The 18737-nt window shown below is 26.7% G+C and overlaps 1 protein-coding gene across 2 annotated transcripts in view; it reads left to right on the top strand.

Moving 5' to 3' along the window:
- Window positions 1–3894: 3894 nt before the first annotated feature.
- The window catches only part of LOC108562017, a 60862-nt gene continuing 46019 nt past the window's right edge, over window positions 3895–18737 (top strand). For both annotated transcript variants that reach the window (XM_017920189.1, XM_017920190.1), the window contains exon 1: window positions 3895–4462. The gene's annotated coding sequence lies outside the window, so the exon portion shown is untranslated. The remainder of the gene's footprint in view (window positions 4463–18737) is intronic.

Genomic DNA, 18737 nt, shown 5'->3' with positions numbered 1-18737 from the left:
CTAGACATGCACCAATCTATCTTATCTGTTTGAAAAATTAATTGGTATTTTAAAGAGGACTTTAAAATTTAACATTTATTATGTATCAAAGTTACTAAACTATTAAAATGTGTACAGCCGTCACTCTGTTAACATAGATAATCCGTACAAACATTGTCGTACGTTAAGCGAATGTATGTTAATCGACGTGAATTCCCACATACATGTATGAATTAACGATTTTTTTTAAATACGCGTGTATGATGTTCATACGAATGTACACATTGCTGACAACAACGTGCACATCAAATATTATACATTTTGACATATACATATTTCATTTAGAACATGACGTTCTTTCTCTAAAACGAAAATTGCAAAATAAAGATAACTCATCAACCATTTCGTACGTATACATTTATACGTTAGTTCGATCAGGGGCATAAATAATCATGTACGTATTATCAAACATACTTCAAATAAGAATGAAATATTGTAATATTTATTGATATCGAAATCGAACTTAAATTTGTGATCTTATGTTTATTCATTCATTTGAAAATATAAGAAAAATGTTGAAACTACACATTTTTAGTGTTTCTATAATGATATTAATATCGAAAACTAACTAGTATTTTTATTTATTTTTTATTGTTTTTTGGAAGTTTAGAATAAAGTGAAGAAAATCTTAATTTAATATTGGTGAAATTTAAATACAGCATCATTAATACTAGATTATTTTCAACAAAAGTAATGACAATTGTGGAAAAGAAACATAAAACTTTATTTGCTATTAATGATTCTAAGAAAAACATTGAGGTTCTTTGTATACTTTTCATTTCTTAGCATATGGTAATTAACCATGTGAACGCTAGTTACTAGAGTCTAGTAGAACTAGAATAACAAGTAAAATATCACATATTCTAATGTAAAATGTAACTCTTGTCCCAAATTCGTTATTATATAATTAATAATAATATTATCATCTAATTATATAGATTGTACATATAACAATGGTTCAATTTCATATTGGACATAATTTATTTGAAAAAAATAAATTTTAATCTTGATCATTAATTTTATTAAAGACAAACATTTTAAAATATTTATATAGTTTATATTATAATATTAATAAATTAAAGATAAATAACGGTACAACTAAAATATAACTTGATAATTTCACCGGGATCTAAAACTTAAACTGTAATTACACGGTGAAGGCGAGGTAAATTAATTTAAATTACGCAACAAAATTTAACACAAACTCATGGCGATAGAATAAAAATATACACAGGAAAATTAAATCACGGAACTTCGTAATTTGCAGCAAAGTTATACATGCTTCAGGATAAAGTACTATTATAATGAAACAAAAAGGTGAATATAATCGTTGATGTTAAGCATACAAAAGTTAACTGGAATTACAATTTACTGGATATATTTTTTTCAATTACTTCAGTTTAATTATTATTGTTTTACAAGCAAATATGTAAATTTTGTATCAAATTTACTTGATTTCTTCGCAAAACGTAAGATATTTGTATTATTATTTAAAATAATTCTTATGGTCATCAGATTCAGAAAAAAAATAGTCTAAAGTAAATTCTAAGAAATAAATTATTTCAATCTTAAAAACAGGATAATTAATTATAAGAAACATGTGAAAATTATGATATTTTTTGTATTCAGTCATATTATGAGTATATAAGATATATCTTTATTTGAATTTATTTTGATCTAAATTAATACCAAATTTTTCTATTCAGGGTTTCAATAAACGCTTGAATATATTGTAAATAATCATTGAATGAATAAACTATGTAGAAGTTAAGAACAGTAAATATAAAATTAGAAATCCAAAAAACTGTCGACGTAATGATCAAAATATGAAATTACATTTTAATAGTAACAGACGTAAAAAAGTAGAGAAAACTCAATAGCGGATTCTGTCATTTTGTTCCTTTTCTGTATTTTTATGACGTATTTTTTTGTACTTTTTACCATAATCCGCTTTTGCCTGTTGATGTCATGCTGATTTTATTCTGTCACGTTGTATTTCCCATATATTCCGTACATAGTTACATATCTGTCGACGTGGACATCCAGTCATGGGTATTCATTTTATTCTCTGTGAAACATTTTTCACACTGAACACGATTTTTCCGACAACATTATCCATCTCAATCTTTTGTACATAACATAATTTAATGTTTAGTTACTAGTATTATTATTAATATTAATCATTGAACAAAAAGGTATATTTCTTCATATATTTCTAGTTCTTAATTATAGTGGAACCTCGCTTAACGAATATAACCCGTTGCTAAATTTCTGGATTTTTACTTGTATAGTGAAACAATTTTCACATATTATTTCATATAATGTAATATACTATAATGCGTTACATTTTGGGAGTAGTTTTTCTTAAAAAAAAAATTGCTCGTTAAGCAATGTTCCACTGTATTTTATATACCTCGCTTAACGAGCACCTCGCATAACGAGTATTCTGCTTAACAAGCAAAATGAATTATAAAAAAAATGACTCGCTTAACGAGCAACGTTTCGCATAACGAGTGACGATGAAAAGAGAAATCCGGGATTGCGCGCTTGCTATATTATTTTTAAAACATGTGTACACATATTATGTGTATTTTTTAAAATGTTTCACTATACGAGTAAAAATCCGGAAATTTTGGAATGTATTAATCTCGTTATGCAACGTTCCACTGTATTTTACCAAGTTTAAAAAGAAATTTACGCTACAAAAACTGTACATTAAGAATTATATGTACTTTGCATCTTTAAATATTTGCATCATCTGTTTGTGATTATATAATGTGATGAAAAGGAATTTTCTTTATTCTTTTGGTGATGTCGGTTTACCTCCATTGTCCTGTCTCTCCTCATTATTTTCATTTTCCTTGTCAGTCCTCATCAAAGACATTTATTATATAATAATGTGGTAAGAATAATTAATTTAATTATAACAGAAGAAAGGTTCAGTGCAAAGAGTCTTTAATATTTAATGAACAAATATTATTTATGTATTTTCATAATTTAAATTTTACTTCTTTATATTTACTAGACAACGAAAATCACTTAACCATTAAAAATATAAAATTATCTTTCGGTGAACGCATGCATTTATGAATGAACTAGAATATTAACGTGGAAAGTTCACTTGAACGAATAGGAAATTGCTGGAAACAAAGTTTTGGAAACTTTATGGTTTAATATGTAAAAACCAGTAAAGTATCGAATGAAAATAAAATTAAAATGTAATTTTACAATGTATTCAAATTTATTATATTTGCAACTTATAAAATTCGAGGAAATACGAAAATTTCATATATGAAAAATTCATTATATAATATTTATTCTTAAATATATTTGTTTAAGTATTTTTATATATGAGATAAAGTTAAATTATGGAAAGAACAAGAAATTTTGTAATTTCAATGTTAAAATTAAGTTTTTTAATTAATTCAAATTAGTACATTTTTAAATAATTTTGATATAAATCTTAAATTTTGCTGTTATATTAGATAATAAAATTTTTGTGAATTATTGGATAATAATAAAATCTTAAGCTCTATAATTAAGTCATGTATCATATAAAATAATAATGATTAAAGTTAAAGAGCAGTTGAATTTTAGATCATTGATATAAAGATTATAATAAATATAAATTAACTTGTTAATTATTGAATGTAACAAGTTGCTAAATATAAACTTTTTAATTAACTCCAATAGTGTAGAAAAGAACAAATTCGTTTCTTAAATTACATAAGAAATTGAAGAACGACTTGTATTCTAAGAGTGGGGATGGTCGGCTTCAAATTTTCAATATGGTCAGTATAGGCGATGTCATGGTCACCGACGCGAATCCAGACTCCAGCTGCTGTATCCACCGAATGACCGTTAAGCTTTACAATCCAGATGCTCCAGGTCATCCCAAATCCTGCAGAGGCATCGATATCTAATAGTAGTTACGATATCTGTAATTCGGGATTGCGCCATACGACAAGAACACATAGAGAGACAGGCGGTTTTGGTATCGAGCGGCAGCCGAAAGTTTACCTGTAGAGTCTGGTCGCAGGTACAAAACCAGCCTCGTGAATCCCCCACTACCGTTCACCTTCCTGCTGTTCCTGCTGCACGCTCGTTCGCTCCGTTCGTACTCCAGTAGGTTTCCATGAACGACCAGAGGAAGAGGAGAACCGTTCGAAACGCGGAATCCTAGGCGATCCTCTCGCGACAATTCCTGTATTGTGTGATTCAGTGATACCTGTGCTAATTGTGACATGAAGGATTGTGACGAATGAACCGAAACGTTTGAATAGGCGCACACGCATTCCGAGCAGAGCGGTATCTTCGTATCCCAGCTCTAATTGCAAACCTGGGAATTTAAATACCAGCTCAGGATCGAATAGAAAGAAGCAGAACAAATATATATAAAAAATACAACCAACAATCTCGAAAGGTATGTTTTTATTCATTTCTTTAAAACTATACTTTTAAATTGCATTGAAAAATAATGTCATTTACCTACAAATATTACTAAATTGCGAAACAAAAATAACATTAATATATTCTTATACTTATAATAAATCAACAAATGTTTACAAGAAAGTCTATAATTTAAAGTAATTAATTATAGAAAATATTTTATTATTAGGAATACATACTTTGGTCGATAGCCTAAAATGCCAATAAAATATGTAAAATAATCTTATGGTTTTCTTCAAAAAAAGTAAGATGTTTTTCTATAAAATACGCAATAATATAACAAATTTTCTAACTAAAAAACATACATACATATAAACGTTTCTGGCGATAATAAATATATTATTACATATGTGAAACAATTACATATATAAACAATTATATAAACAATTATATAAACAATTTTATTATTTATATAAAATAATTTAGTCAATTTGAATTCTAATTTAACACTTTTATTTATGTAAATATTTGTAAATAGTTGTAAATATTGCAATAAAGATAGATATTCTTCAAATATATAATTAAATTTATTTTCTATTTTTATTATACAACCTGGATGATAAGGGTATTGAACATATTTACTCTTCGAGTTTCCTATACAAACTCCAAACCAGATTGATTGATTCTATTTGGTCTTAAGCTGCGATGACAGCATACCGATCTGATATAGTAGTGGGCAATTTTGGGGATACCGATAGTAATTCGCCATAAATCATTCAATTACGATGATCTAATCTAACGTTAAATAAACATATACACGGATTAGCCTTGATCCTTTTTCGATTCAATTAATTCATTTAACATATTGGTCTGTATTTTATATGTAATTATACATAATCGTTAATGAAAATAACATTATATTTTAATGAGTCGATTGTGTTAATACGTACAATCGTTGTCAATAGATTTAATAATATGGTGTTATTTTTTTCTCTATTGAAAAGAGATATTAACTTATAATTATTAAATTATTCAATCGTTTTGTTCAAGACTGCTTTCGGTTCGACCATGACGCAATCAGGATTCGCTTGATATTTTAACTAATTGAAATTTGATGCATTCGATTTCTGCCAATTTGCTAATGGCTATATTCAATGTGAACCGTTGCCAGTTTCAGCTGGGATATTTACTGAACATAGAAACATAGATTTACTGAATATTGAACATAGATCATGGAAATATTATGGTTCGATAATAAAATGTCTTTCGTCTTATAAATTGTAACTGTTCATTTAATTAATGCGCATACTGTTTTAGAAATAGATTGCAATTAAATTAAAACAGTAGACAGTTTTTTTCTCTACTTGAATACGTTAAATAATCATCGATTCCGAAGTCCTTCAATCTTGATAACTATGTAAATTTGAGTCACATTAAGACTTGTAACTTTAATAAATCCGTTTTTGTAGAATACTAATCGAAAAGTCTATTCCAGTAATAAACTTATATTCTATATCTCTTTCTCTATCCCTTGACAAATGGCAACGATCATCAATCTAAATACTTTGTAAAACTTTAAATCCAAATAACATTTTCATCGAAAACAACGAAAATTGTATTGTTGTGTAATTTAATATTTGTTTTAATCATTTTCTAATCATTTCAAGTTTCGTAAAAATAATATTTCCGTTTCTATTTAAGTACTACGAAAATTATAATATTGTGCAAGTTGTATTTTTGTTTTAATCAAGTTAGAATTATTCCGAGTTTCGTAATAATTGATGTTTGATTTCTTGTTAATTTCATCATTAGGTCAAATGTAAAGTTGATTCATGCTGTTCTTTTATTTTATTGCTTTATTAGTAAAATCAGATCGAATATTTAATGAAAGTCTTATTAATACAAGCTGTTTCAAAAGTTTTCTTTCCATTTATTTAACATTCACTTTTCCTAAGAAAAGTGAATATTCTAAAATAATACAATACTTTCTAATTATTATGTATTATCTTTCAGTAATTTTATGGTCTTTTTTTAAAGAAATATTAATTCGATTAGTCATATATTCTGCATGTTTTGTTGTTTAAAAAATCAATATGTAGGTAAAACTTGTACAATTTTTGATTCAATATAGTTATTGTATTGAAATAAAATAATTGGATTTATAGAATTATTCTTTTTCTACTATTTTATTACAATATTTAAATTGTTTGAATAATTTCATATGGCTCAAATTCATTTTATTCGCGTGATTGTTATGATTCAAACATTATACCTCACTAAATGCGGTTCCGCCAATATCCTGTACTGTTTGAAACCGGACTAATTGAGGACTTTAAAGTCGCACAAAAATTAACAACACTAAAAGAGACTTGATTGTATCAAAAACAAAATACAATCATTTTACAAAATTATTTTGTCCACTAATTTTTGAGAATTTATTTTATTTTGCTCAATTCCAATTTACTTTGTTTTGAAATATTCAAACATTAATGTAGTAAATCCGTACTATGTGAGGTATTACTGTATTTCACTCTTAGCAATGAATTTTCTTACATGCTTTATTTTTATATTGAAACTACTGTAAGTAAATTTGTAAAATTATATTTTATGCTGATATTTGTATAAATATACATTTATCATTTTTCATATACATATTGTAATCCTCTTTGAAAAGAAAACAGTTCATATTTATATTCATTAATATTTAAAAAAAAGTTTTCCTAATTGACTTGACCTCAGTTTTATTAATATTATTTTATAAACCAAGCGTTCCTATTTATATATTTTATAATTAGTGTAATTATCTAATTAATATAAATATAATTAGCTAATTAAATACTTGCACAAATATCAATATATGTTTTACTTATTTTTTGTATAATTTCATTAGCATTTATAATGACATTTCATGTCAACTATTGCAAAACTTTTCTACATCATATTTTCTTAATAATAGTATTTTTTATTAATATTCCTTTTTTAAGAGTAAATATTTAGAAAATATTAAAACGTATTTGTGCCTATACTATAATAACATTGCTTTTTCAGTGAGTCAATTTACTTAATATTAAGCTGAAGAGCATTCTAACGAAAAAAAATCGGGGTAATCTTATATAGACTACAAACAAGAAGATAAGCTAATGCAGACATAAAGATGAATTTACTGCTATTGCCGGGGTTACTGTCTAGCGGATATATCAAGTTATTACCTATTGTGGGGATTTGGCAATTTGCGGGATTTACCCTCAGCTCCTTCTGAATTGAAGTTCATTCCCAAAAGCTTCCCAAAAGCTTCCTGCAGCTTTTTTTGTATTATCCGCCAAATATAGCTGTAATAACGCGAATATTTACCATGCAGTACTGTAATACCTCACATAGTCCGGCTTCGACCATTCCGTATTCACTATAGACAATGCGAGGTATTGCTGTAGTTTGGTTAATAAATATAATATTACCAATTTCATTGTGCATTTACACAATCAATTTAGTTTAACATTGTTGCATGAATTTTTTAGTAATATTTGTGACAGTTCGGCGTATTGAATTCGCTTTGATTTATTAAATTTAACTGTTCCATTGAAATGGAACAATAGGATATGAAAAACCGAATATAATAAAACAAGAATAATTAAAAAAAAACAATTAGTTTTTAATCAACCGTGGTTTCACTAATTGAAAACTTTAGTTAGAGTATAAAATCTTCGTATTCTTTAATGAAAGTCTTCCAGTATAATTGTACATTATGTTAAGAAGATTATCGGTTATTTTTCAAGAAGTATACATATTTTGATGTTGAAAGATATTATATTTTTGTTGATTTTAATCTGGGATTTCTTGTTTCATTAATGTTAACTTGCAATTTATCCAAAATGAATGTGAGTTTAATGAATTTCATTATGTGAAAATATTTGATTAGTCAGAAATGAATTACATTCCTCAGCTTAATTAAATTTAATATTAAATTCCTGTACTCAAATAAACACACGTGATGTTTAATTAGATGTTTTGACCTTTTCGCAAGAAGAAATACTTGGAAATATTCTTAACAAATTGCAAATTACATCTTAGTGCTAAAGAAAGTTTTAAATTAAAGGGAACTCACAACAATGAGTTATTAAGATAAATTTAATATATTAAGATTATATGCAAGTGTATATTTTTATAAAAGAGAAATCCACAAAGTAAAGTAAATCATGACTACCGTTAATTATTTTTGTGCGTTAATTTAATTTGTTTCAAATGGAATACATTTCAGTTGAGAATACACAATGAGGCCAATGAATTAGGTTTCTTTTTCATTTATTTTTGAGTTTTTAAATGGCGCTTGTTTGCAAGAATTAACATTCAATATGTTTTAAGAGATATTGCAGCTCAACGAACAATGACAACTCTCATTCTCCACTTCACAAAGCTCCGCATTGTCCGATACTCTCGTTTTCTTTTTTTTACCTTCAGCTTTACCTTTACCTTCGATCGCTTTTGTTCCTGCAAACAATTCAATTACACACGTAACGTACAAAAATCAAGTCTCTCTTTTCGATTCCAATGCGAGGATGTATCCATTATCCTATATCTCGCACAGTAAACTGAGATCCCGAATGCATGCATGCATTTGTTGCTGACTTTTTTTATCGATTGAACTATCTCACTGTGTTTGCAGTCTGTTCCACGTGTCACCAAAAACTACTAAAAAATCTTTTACATTCAGAGCTCCCCATTTACAAGCAGTAAATGGGCAATAATAACATTCGATAATAAGTACGTCATTAATTATTATAACAATATTCATACATACGTACAATGAAGTCAGTCGGATCAGTCTGCTTGTATATTGGACATATTTTCGTGTAAAATAATATTTAAAAATATAGGGACAATAATCACCATTTACTAGTCAATAATTATAATAAATTATTATGTATATTTAGGGTGACCAGAAAATATTGAGACATGACTAGGATTCTTCACAAAATTTTGTTTTCCTCTATATACTTTGTCCCGAAAATACAATTTGGGACACTGGAACATCTAACAAAAAAACGGAACACATTGGGAAAAATGGAGGTGTCTTGTCCCTATGTATATTAAACTTGACTCCGATGGTAAATTGTACGTTCATATCGAGTACGTCCGAGTGAACATTTATTTATTTTTTGATTAACGTACATTCGTTTATCGTATTTGTGTATTAATTTTGTACGTTAATAATAGAAATTAACCAAATAATAAATCTAATTATTGAACTAAAACAACAGACAAAAGTATATAATTTAAAAAATAAACAACAGCATCACCAGACGATATTTGCATATTGAAATCTTTTCCAATCATTTGCGTAAAATTACAATTCAAAGCTTTCTAAATGACGGAAATGGCAGTCGTATCTTACGGTTGTGTAACTTTAATTCACGAAAAGGAGAGAGAGAGAAAAAAAACACGAACGGAACGTACAAATGTTCGTTTCAGATAATTATTATGGTCAGTGATTGGATTTTTTATTTGTTTCGTTTTTTTATTTTATTTTGCATTGATTACAATGTTTCGTTTTTTGTTCATCTATTAATGCTTTCCATTTTCTTTTTTCTTTCGCTTAGGTGCAGATAATTAAATTAATTTGATACACGCTCGAGGCATTTTGTTCTGTCATTTTATGGACATGATCTGACTTTCCTACTCCTCCTTGGCGATTTGGCCTTTTAGACCTACACATGCCATTCTTCTTTGTATTAATACTTCTATCTATATACAACAATATTTGTTATATTTACGTATTATTGCTTATATAATTGAAATTATTTATGTAATAATTTCGAATCCATCAAAATGAATATATAAATATATAAATTGATAACCGAATATTGTATATTCATATCAAAGCTATTGAATATCAAAGGAAATACAGAATATATTAAAATATATGTGACATTTACGAGTGTCACATAAATCATAGTTAACATATTACAACAACAAAATTATATATAATACAGAAACAAAGATTTCCAAAATGATACCTCGCGTAGTGCGGTTTCGATTAGTCCGGATTCATAGTTTAGTTTAAAAATTTGAATACATTTATTTTTAAATTTTAATGCTGCTAAAATTCTAACATCACAGCCTTTTTAATTTATTACTATTTAAAAAAAAACTGTTGAATTTATATACATATGTTTTTATTTATAGAAATTACTATTACTAGTTTTGTTAGGTAACTGACCCTGAAACCACTTACTTTTTGATTATTGCACCCCTACATATTATCAGTTACAACTATTTCTGATAATGTTTATCAGTTGTGTAACACCATCTAATAGAATCAATAAAAACTACAATTTCATTATAATACATGTACATATTGTAATTATTTTAGTGAAAATATTTAAATTATTTGAATAAACTAAATTGAAAATGTTAATTGAAATCGTTTAATTTTTGCAATTAAAATGAACATGCATGAATTTAATTTCTAATAACATAAAAAAAGGCGAACAACAATGGAACATTATTTAACAGTTATTTCATTGATTACATCGATCCGATGGCGGTATTCGACGCATGTGTCGTAATTGTTACTATTCTTCGCACGGTCGGAAGGCCGAACGAAGTTAAATTGCACACCGACCGTCGCGCAATTAAAACGTGTTGATATATTTAAACGCGCGAAATTTAATCGTCCACCCTTTCGTAATTCCGACGTCCCAAGTTTTCCGCCCTCGCAGAATTATGAGAAATATTCGTCTATGCATATGCAAACACTCGACTGTAATGGAAATATAACAGACGTAGTGAAAGGACGTTTCATTTTATTTGAGACAATGAGAAATTGCTCATTTCTTTTATTTTATAAACTTTACGCTTCCTTAATCAAAATTATTTGATTTAATGCAAAACAGACTGCTCTCACTTAAACATACATACTTTAGATGATACACTAATTTTAGTCTTCCTAACAGTGTCCAAATCATTATCCTATTTTCCTAATATTCATAACAAAAAGTGTATGCTATGATGCAATAGTTCTCTTAAAAAATGTACGTTAATATGAACGATTACATTTTCCTACTAATAATTATTTTTTTTTTGGCAGAAAGACTGGTTTAGTTAAAAGGACCTTTAAATTTGTACAATTATATATAATTTACGACTACTTCAAAACTAACGTACAAATATTCGCATTTACGTACAATATTTTATGTCTTTCTGCATATGTGTAAATCATTATTATTTATTGTTGTCACAAATTAGAAAACTATATATATTACTATGGATATATTTTCTTTTATATGATCACACATATAAAAATATAATACAATAATTCTGTAACAAAATGTATGTTCATATGAATAACGGCTACATTTTTCTACTAATTTTTAGTGTTTGGTAAAAATTCAGGTTGTTTATTTGAAAAAAACATTGAATTTTGTATATATATAATTTACTGATGTACATTTAAATCAGGAAACAATAACTAACAAAAATGTAAATTCAAATGAATAAAGAGTACGTTCATACGAACAATAGTTAAAGTAAAGTTAATAAAAATAACAGAACTAAACTCTTTTGATCCAGCGACTCTCATAAATCCGTACGCGAATATACTCATTTTGTGTTACTTTGAAATTTTTCATTTTTCAATATTGCACCTTTTTCGAAACTCCATCAACCATTAAATATGTACATGATAAACAAAAAACGCGCATTTTTCCCTAATAAATAAACAGTCGATATTGCGTAACAAGTTCACAGGCTATTACTTTTTTTTTATTGAAACCGCCGAAGCTGAAAAAATGTTATTTCCATTTATGAACAAAATTAAATCATAATTAATTATCGTCATGCAGTGCGAATTTATAAATGAATGAAGCAGCAAATCGCATAAAACGTACACAGATTTGCAATATTTAAAAATAATGCGGGCCCGGAATTCACACCAAATTCCATTCGATATTTGTATCGACTGTTTATGCTAATGCGAGTGATGTGGAAATTCCATCTGGATTAACGAGACAAAACATAATAAAAAAAAAGAATTGAAGCGAATTGTGCGAATCGGAATGTCGTTTTCTTTATTCCTTTTAAATATCTTACAATTCATAATCATGTTTTTTTTACAGTTTTATTTATCCCCTCAGAGATCTAAAACACTCCACCTACGCTTTATTTCATATTTCACTGTACTCTGTTACCAATCTTTCTTTGTCAAATCAGGTTATTGTCATTTTTTTTTGCACTTTTGTCTCTTTTTGTTTGTTTGTGTTTTTTTTTTGTAAAACATTAAGTCTCCATATCATACCATAACCCTATATAACTGTAATACATATATGTAAACAAAAGATATTTTAACTTTTAACAGTTTTATTTATTGATGGATTTATGATAAATTAAATTGAAAAATTAGAATCTGAACCTAATTATTACTTATTTACAAATTCATTAAATTTTAAAATATTTTTTAAACTAAATATAACAGAAATTTAATTATGTTTTATTTACTATAAAAGCCTAATTTGTAATATACCTGAAATTAAATTTGATAAATTTATTACATTTTTTTTAATTTAAGACTAATAGTAACTGTTAAACTTAATATTTTGTTTATAAGGCTATTGACCGTATAAGAAATACATATAAAAAAATCTATTTAGACAAAATAAACGTTTGCACTAAGAATAACAATGAGTTTTGAAAGTTTATAGACAATAATAATACATTATTTATAAGAGAATATTTTTGTTTATATACTTTGTATACAGGTTTTTTTTACATAATATTAAATATTAAGGAATCATTATATAATAAATTAAACGGTGAATTATGTTAATGTTTCATATTTTTTATTATTGCTAATTATTATTATAATTTTTATTGACGACCCAATATAAATAATTTTGTTTTTACATCATTCTGGAAATTTCATGATTCCACACTTATAGAAATTCTGGTACTTATCAGTAAAAAAAACTAAGCGATGTACAATTCCATGTTATTATAATTTGTGTAAGTTTTTCCATTCAAAGAGTTTTGAAACTTTGAACTAATGGTAATTTAATGGTGAAATATTATGACTATATGGGGAATATAACATAACTTCCTAACCAAGCTCCAGTAATTTTCTACGAGTTACCAAATATTTGCCAATTCTATCAATTTCCTTTGTTTCCTCCTTTAGTTTCGTCATGATATTTTTCGATGCAATTCAGTATGTGGTTTGTGCTGGTTCATCACGCTTGGATCATGTTTGTGATCGTGTTATTTGCGAATATCGAGATTCTTGAAGAGTTCAGCTTTCTTGCCTTGACTTAATTGTCCATAAACTAAACTTTTCTTTGTTAAATTAGAGACATTTTTATAATTTTCACTGTGTAAACGTGTATCTGTGTATAAATTAGATGACTCTTTTATAATTTTCACTGCACTCAGAATATATTTCAAAATAATCTCATGGTTTTTGTAATTGCTAATGTGCAAAGTATTATGAAGTAAATAAATTATTTTTAAATGCCAAAATAATTATTATGTATTTAATTGATTTTTTCTTTATAGTTTTAATATAAAAAAAACAATAATTGTTTTCAAACATCATCTTGTATTATTTTAAATTAATGAATAATTTACGATTTTTTTCTTAGATATTTATAATACGTGTATAAATTGGATGAATTTAAGTAAAAACATCAAAAATTTCCATCAATAAATTAAGTTCGTAGCTAAATATCAAAACTGTTACTCCATACATTTTAATTAGTTTCTAATAAGTAGAAGGACGAATGTTCATTGCTCGTGCTAAAAGGTCATTCCGAATCCACCGATATAAATTCGCCAGTATTATTTTCCCAACAGGAAACGAGGCTATTAATAAACCTGGATACTCTTTCTTTCTTCCTTTCTCTCCCCTTCCTCCTCACGCATCTGCAATTTTAATGCGGCGGAATTCCCATTTTCCTTTTGTTTCCTACGCCTTGTTTCGTGCGCATATTTCAAAACGGTTTTCCAACCTAACGTTTACTACAAATATGTCACTGCGTTCCATACAATTATAAAGAAAATGTTTATACGTAAGAACGTTGACATTACAACGTATATGCCTTGCGTACAATTACCACAACCAGCTATTTGTGACATACTTACAAGAACTGTATTAATGGGTTATATAGGAGTCGTTATCAATACATTTATACCTATATATTATATAAGTATATAATATACGTGTATGCGCTTCTTTGTTCCCAAGCATTTTCATTTCCTCGGTCATTATTGATTTATTGATTTTACAATTGAAACGCATTCAACGACTTATGCAGCCATTTCATGTGAGGAGATTCCACAAAAACGTTGCATGACCGAGTTTCCTACAATAATTGTTATAGTACGTACTACTAGAGAATACTTTTTTTTATAAATACTGGTATAAATATTATTATATCACTAAAAGAGTTATATAACTCTGAAACATTAATCATAAAGTATTGCCTGTTTTAAGTAGAACATTTTTCGTTTTATAGCTAATTGAATAAAGTTTTGAAAAATATTAATAAGTCTAGGTTTACAAATAAACTGCAACCAAAATACTCAATAATTTTGTTAATTTACAAAAAAAAATGAATGCTACAAATTTTTATTATTAAATCAACTGAAGTTTTCTAAAAATGCATTGAATAATCGAAATAAATTAATTTAAATCATCGAAGAACTTTCATATAGAAAATGTTAACAAAAAGTATTATTTCTAGAAAGTTTCCTAAAATAACAATACATATTTGTTTTATTATTTAAATTTAATTTGGAATTGTTAATATTTATATAATACTAAGAAATTTGCATTATCCTTTTAAGTTATAGCTATTTTGAATATCACCCGAACATCGACTCCCGTTTCGTAATAGTATTTCGTGTGGGAAGTGAGATTTTCGAATCTTAAATTGAAATGTTCTTATTTAATGAAATTGTGATTTATATAATGAATATTTCGATGCATGGAATTCATTGAAACAGGAAGTTACAACTATTTATTAAATACGTACTGATACAATACCAGCAGTTCGAGTTTCGGCTATAGATTGTATACTTTTGAGGTCACCCCGTTTTCGATACATGCCTCAAGAATACGATTGCTTCCATTCAAAAGATCAAATAGAAAATTTTACCAAATGGTTATTACTAAAATAAAATAATGCACATCGAAATTCAATTTAATTTCTGATTGTATTTATGAATGATTATATAATAATATAATATCTTTAGTTTTTGAAGTTTTTGTTAGAAGAAAAAAATACCTATACGAAATTAAGTATATACAATTATAATCATTTTTATTGTAACATATATAATTCAAATCATTACTAACAAAAATTGACCAACATATTTTATATGTTACATACTTTTTGTATTACTTAATTAAGAATATTATGATTACTTCTATGAAAAAGTTTTTTTTATAAAAAAAAAAGAGATTTATATCAATTTATTTATTGATATAAATCTCTTTCGATTCTATTTCTACCCCCTTCGGGTTTAACAGCCTCCACAAATTTTGCTGGTTTTTGGGAATTGAACCAACTACCTTTCGTATGAGATTTACGTATGAAACACGTATGAAAAAGTTATACATTTTGTTTAAGTACAAGAGTGGTTGTGAAAAGAGGCAACAATGTACACCATGAAGTTGTCGAGGAAGCTTCGGAGGAATTGATTAAGCATTGAGAAGATCATTATTAGTTCAATAGTTTAAGTGACAGTATTAGTTTTATAGTTGAATAGAGTGTTAGTTAAGAATTGTATTAAGTATAGATGTGTAAGATGTAGTTAATAAATCGCTATCTTTGAAACCCCAACGATTTCTTCCATTCACCCGCGCAACTTGGTCTTTCGTCCAAAACAAATTTAATTTTCGAAATATTTATTAGCTAAATGAAATAATGCAGATCGAAATTGAATTGAATTTCCAATTATACTTTACACATGTTTCTATTATACTGAGAATCCATTCGGAAACGCGAAAATAGATTGAATTGCGTAGTAATCTGCTTACTGCTACCGGAAGCTACAATGCAATGTAAACGAAAACCAAACAACGCAAATATATATATAGAAAAAAGGTAAATACAAATTTTATGTTAATATTAACCTAGCTATGCATGAGTAACACGAAACATGCACCTGCCTCAGAACCACAACAATTGCTCATTCACTGTGCAAAATTCAAATCGGGCGCATAAATTACGGAGTAAGTTTATCACAAATAACCTTGAATAGGGAGAAAAATATTGTATATTAAAAATAAGCTTTACCTTTAAGTAAGCGAATATAAAGTTAGTTGAAGATGAACAATTTACAATTTGAAATATTAAATTTTAGCACCTATTTAGATAATCTTTTTTTGAAGACTTAAAGCTTTTTGAAAATAATGCTTTTTGTTCAAAATTTATGAAACAAAAACTGAAGATAATTATTTGAGAAACATTTACATATTTTACAGGAAAACGGGAAATTTATTCGTTTACGAATTGGTTTGTTTCCATTTTTGTAATATAAATTGAAAACTAATTATCCATAGATAATTAAAAAATATTATATTAAAAATTTGCTGTTTATTATCTTTAAGTAAGCAAATATAATGTTAGTTTAAGATGAAGAATTTAAAATATAAGTCGTTCTTTGAAGTTTAGCACCAATTTGTACCATATTTTTTGAAGACTTAAAATCAAACTTTTTGTTCAAAATTTATGAAACAAAAACTTAAGACTATTATTTGAGAAACGTGTTTTGAATAATGAATACTAAATTTAAAAAAAGACATTTTACATATTTTATACGGCAACGGGAATTTTGTTCGAAAAGCCAGTCTTTTTTAGATACAGTTAGTGTCACTATTTACGAATTGATTCCTTCCCTTTTTTCTAATATAAATTGAAAAGTAATTATCTAACTATAGATATAATTAAAAAAATATGAAAGAAAAAATACACATTTTTTCGAGAATTCAAATTTTGTTCGAAAACCGAGTCTTATATTTTCCGAAATCTATTTCTTCCCCGATAAAAGTCTACTTAATATCTAAATTTATTATTACATACATATTTTTTCATATATCTTATTGTTATATGCAGATGTTACAGTTAGTACCACTGTTTACGAATTTATTTGTTCCAATTTTTGCAAAGTAAATTAAAAACTAATTGTTCATAGATAATTAATAATTTATGTAAGAAAGAAATAATGTATATTTAGTAGGATATATTTAAAACTTGATCCTCCTCAATGTCTAAATATGTTGTACATATTAAAGGGTGCGGTACTCGTTTTTAGTTCGTTAGAAAATAAAGTAGTCAACAGAATACTGATACAGTAGTTTCTTTATCCATGCCTTATAAAAATTCTAATTGCCAGTAATAATTTAAATTCTAAGAAACTTTAGTTAATGTCTTGAAGTTAGTGGAAACTTTCATTATGTTTTAAAAACTTCAAGTTTCTCTTAATTTTGTATATATCTAACAATTTTTATACATAACTTCTGTAATGCAAGCACTGCACCCAACCGAAGTATCACAACAAGGACTAGAAAAGTGCAGCCAGATTTTTTATTGTCATTTTTGATATATGAAGCACTAGTCTTAATTATAAAATCAATTTTAATATTTTAGCATGAAACTATGTTTCCTATTGACATTTTTTTTTGAGTTGAGTGAGAAAATATAGTCAATGCAGAGACAAATGCTAAATAAAAATAAATAGAAGGAAACTACAAAAGCAGCAACTACCTGCATATAAATAATAACCTCAATTAAATACATTTATGTAGATTACAATAATATTTCCTATAGATAAATAATAATTGGTAGCAGATATTTTGCAATTAACACAAATAACTTACTTTCATATATTTATCTTTGGTATCATTCACTACAAAATTTTCTGAACATTTTTAAAAATGTATCAAAACAATTTCATATATATAATTGTAAAAGCAGGAACTACTTTTATTAAGATGATAACTAAAGTTATTAGATACATTTATTAACATTATAATATATTTATTATAGATAAACAATAATGGGTAGGAGATATTTTATATTCAACACAAATAACTTACTTTTATAGCGTCTTATATTGTATATCTATAACGACTACAATCTATAATTTTATGCTAAGATTAAATATGCATAAAATGTATCAAAATTATTTTGCAATATTTAATGAACTCCTATTATGTACGTCGTAGTTTGTTGCAGAGTAAAGCTAATGAGTATAAAAGGAGAAAGATGCAAATTGTTCACGGTTTGCGCAGAATTAACTCTTTGTGCGAATACTATTAC

Source organism: Nicrophorus vespilloides, unplaced genomic scaffold (assembly GCF_001412225.1).
Source record: "Nicrophorus vespilloides isolate i.1.1-1 unplaced genomic scaffold, Nicve_v1.0, whole genome shotgun sequence".
Lineage (NCBI taxonomy): Eukaryota > Metazoa > Arthropoda > Insecta > Coleoptera > Silphidae > Nicrophorus > Nicrophorus vespilloides.
This window is presented reverse-complemented; position numbering and strand designations above follow the sequence as displayed.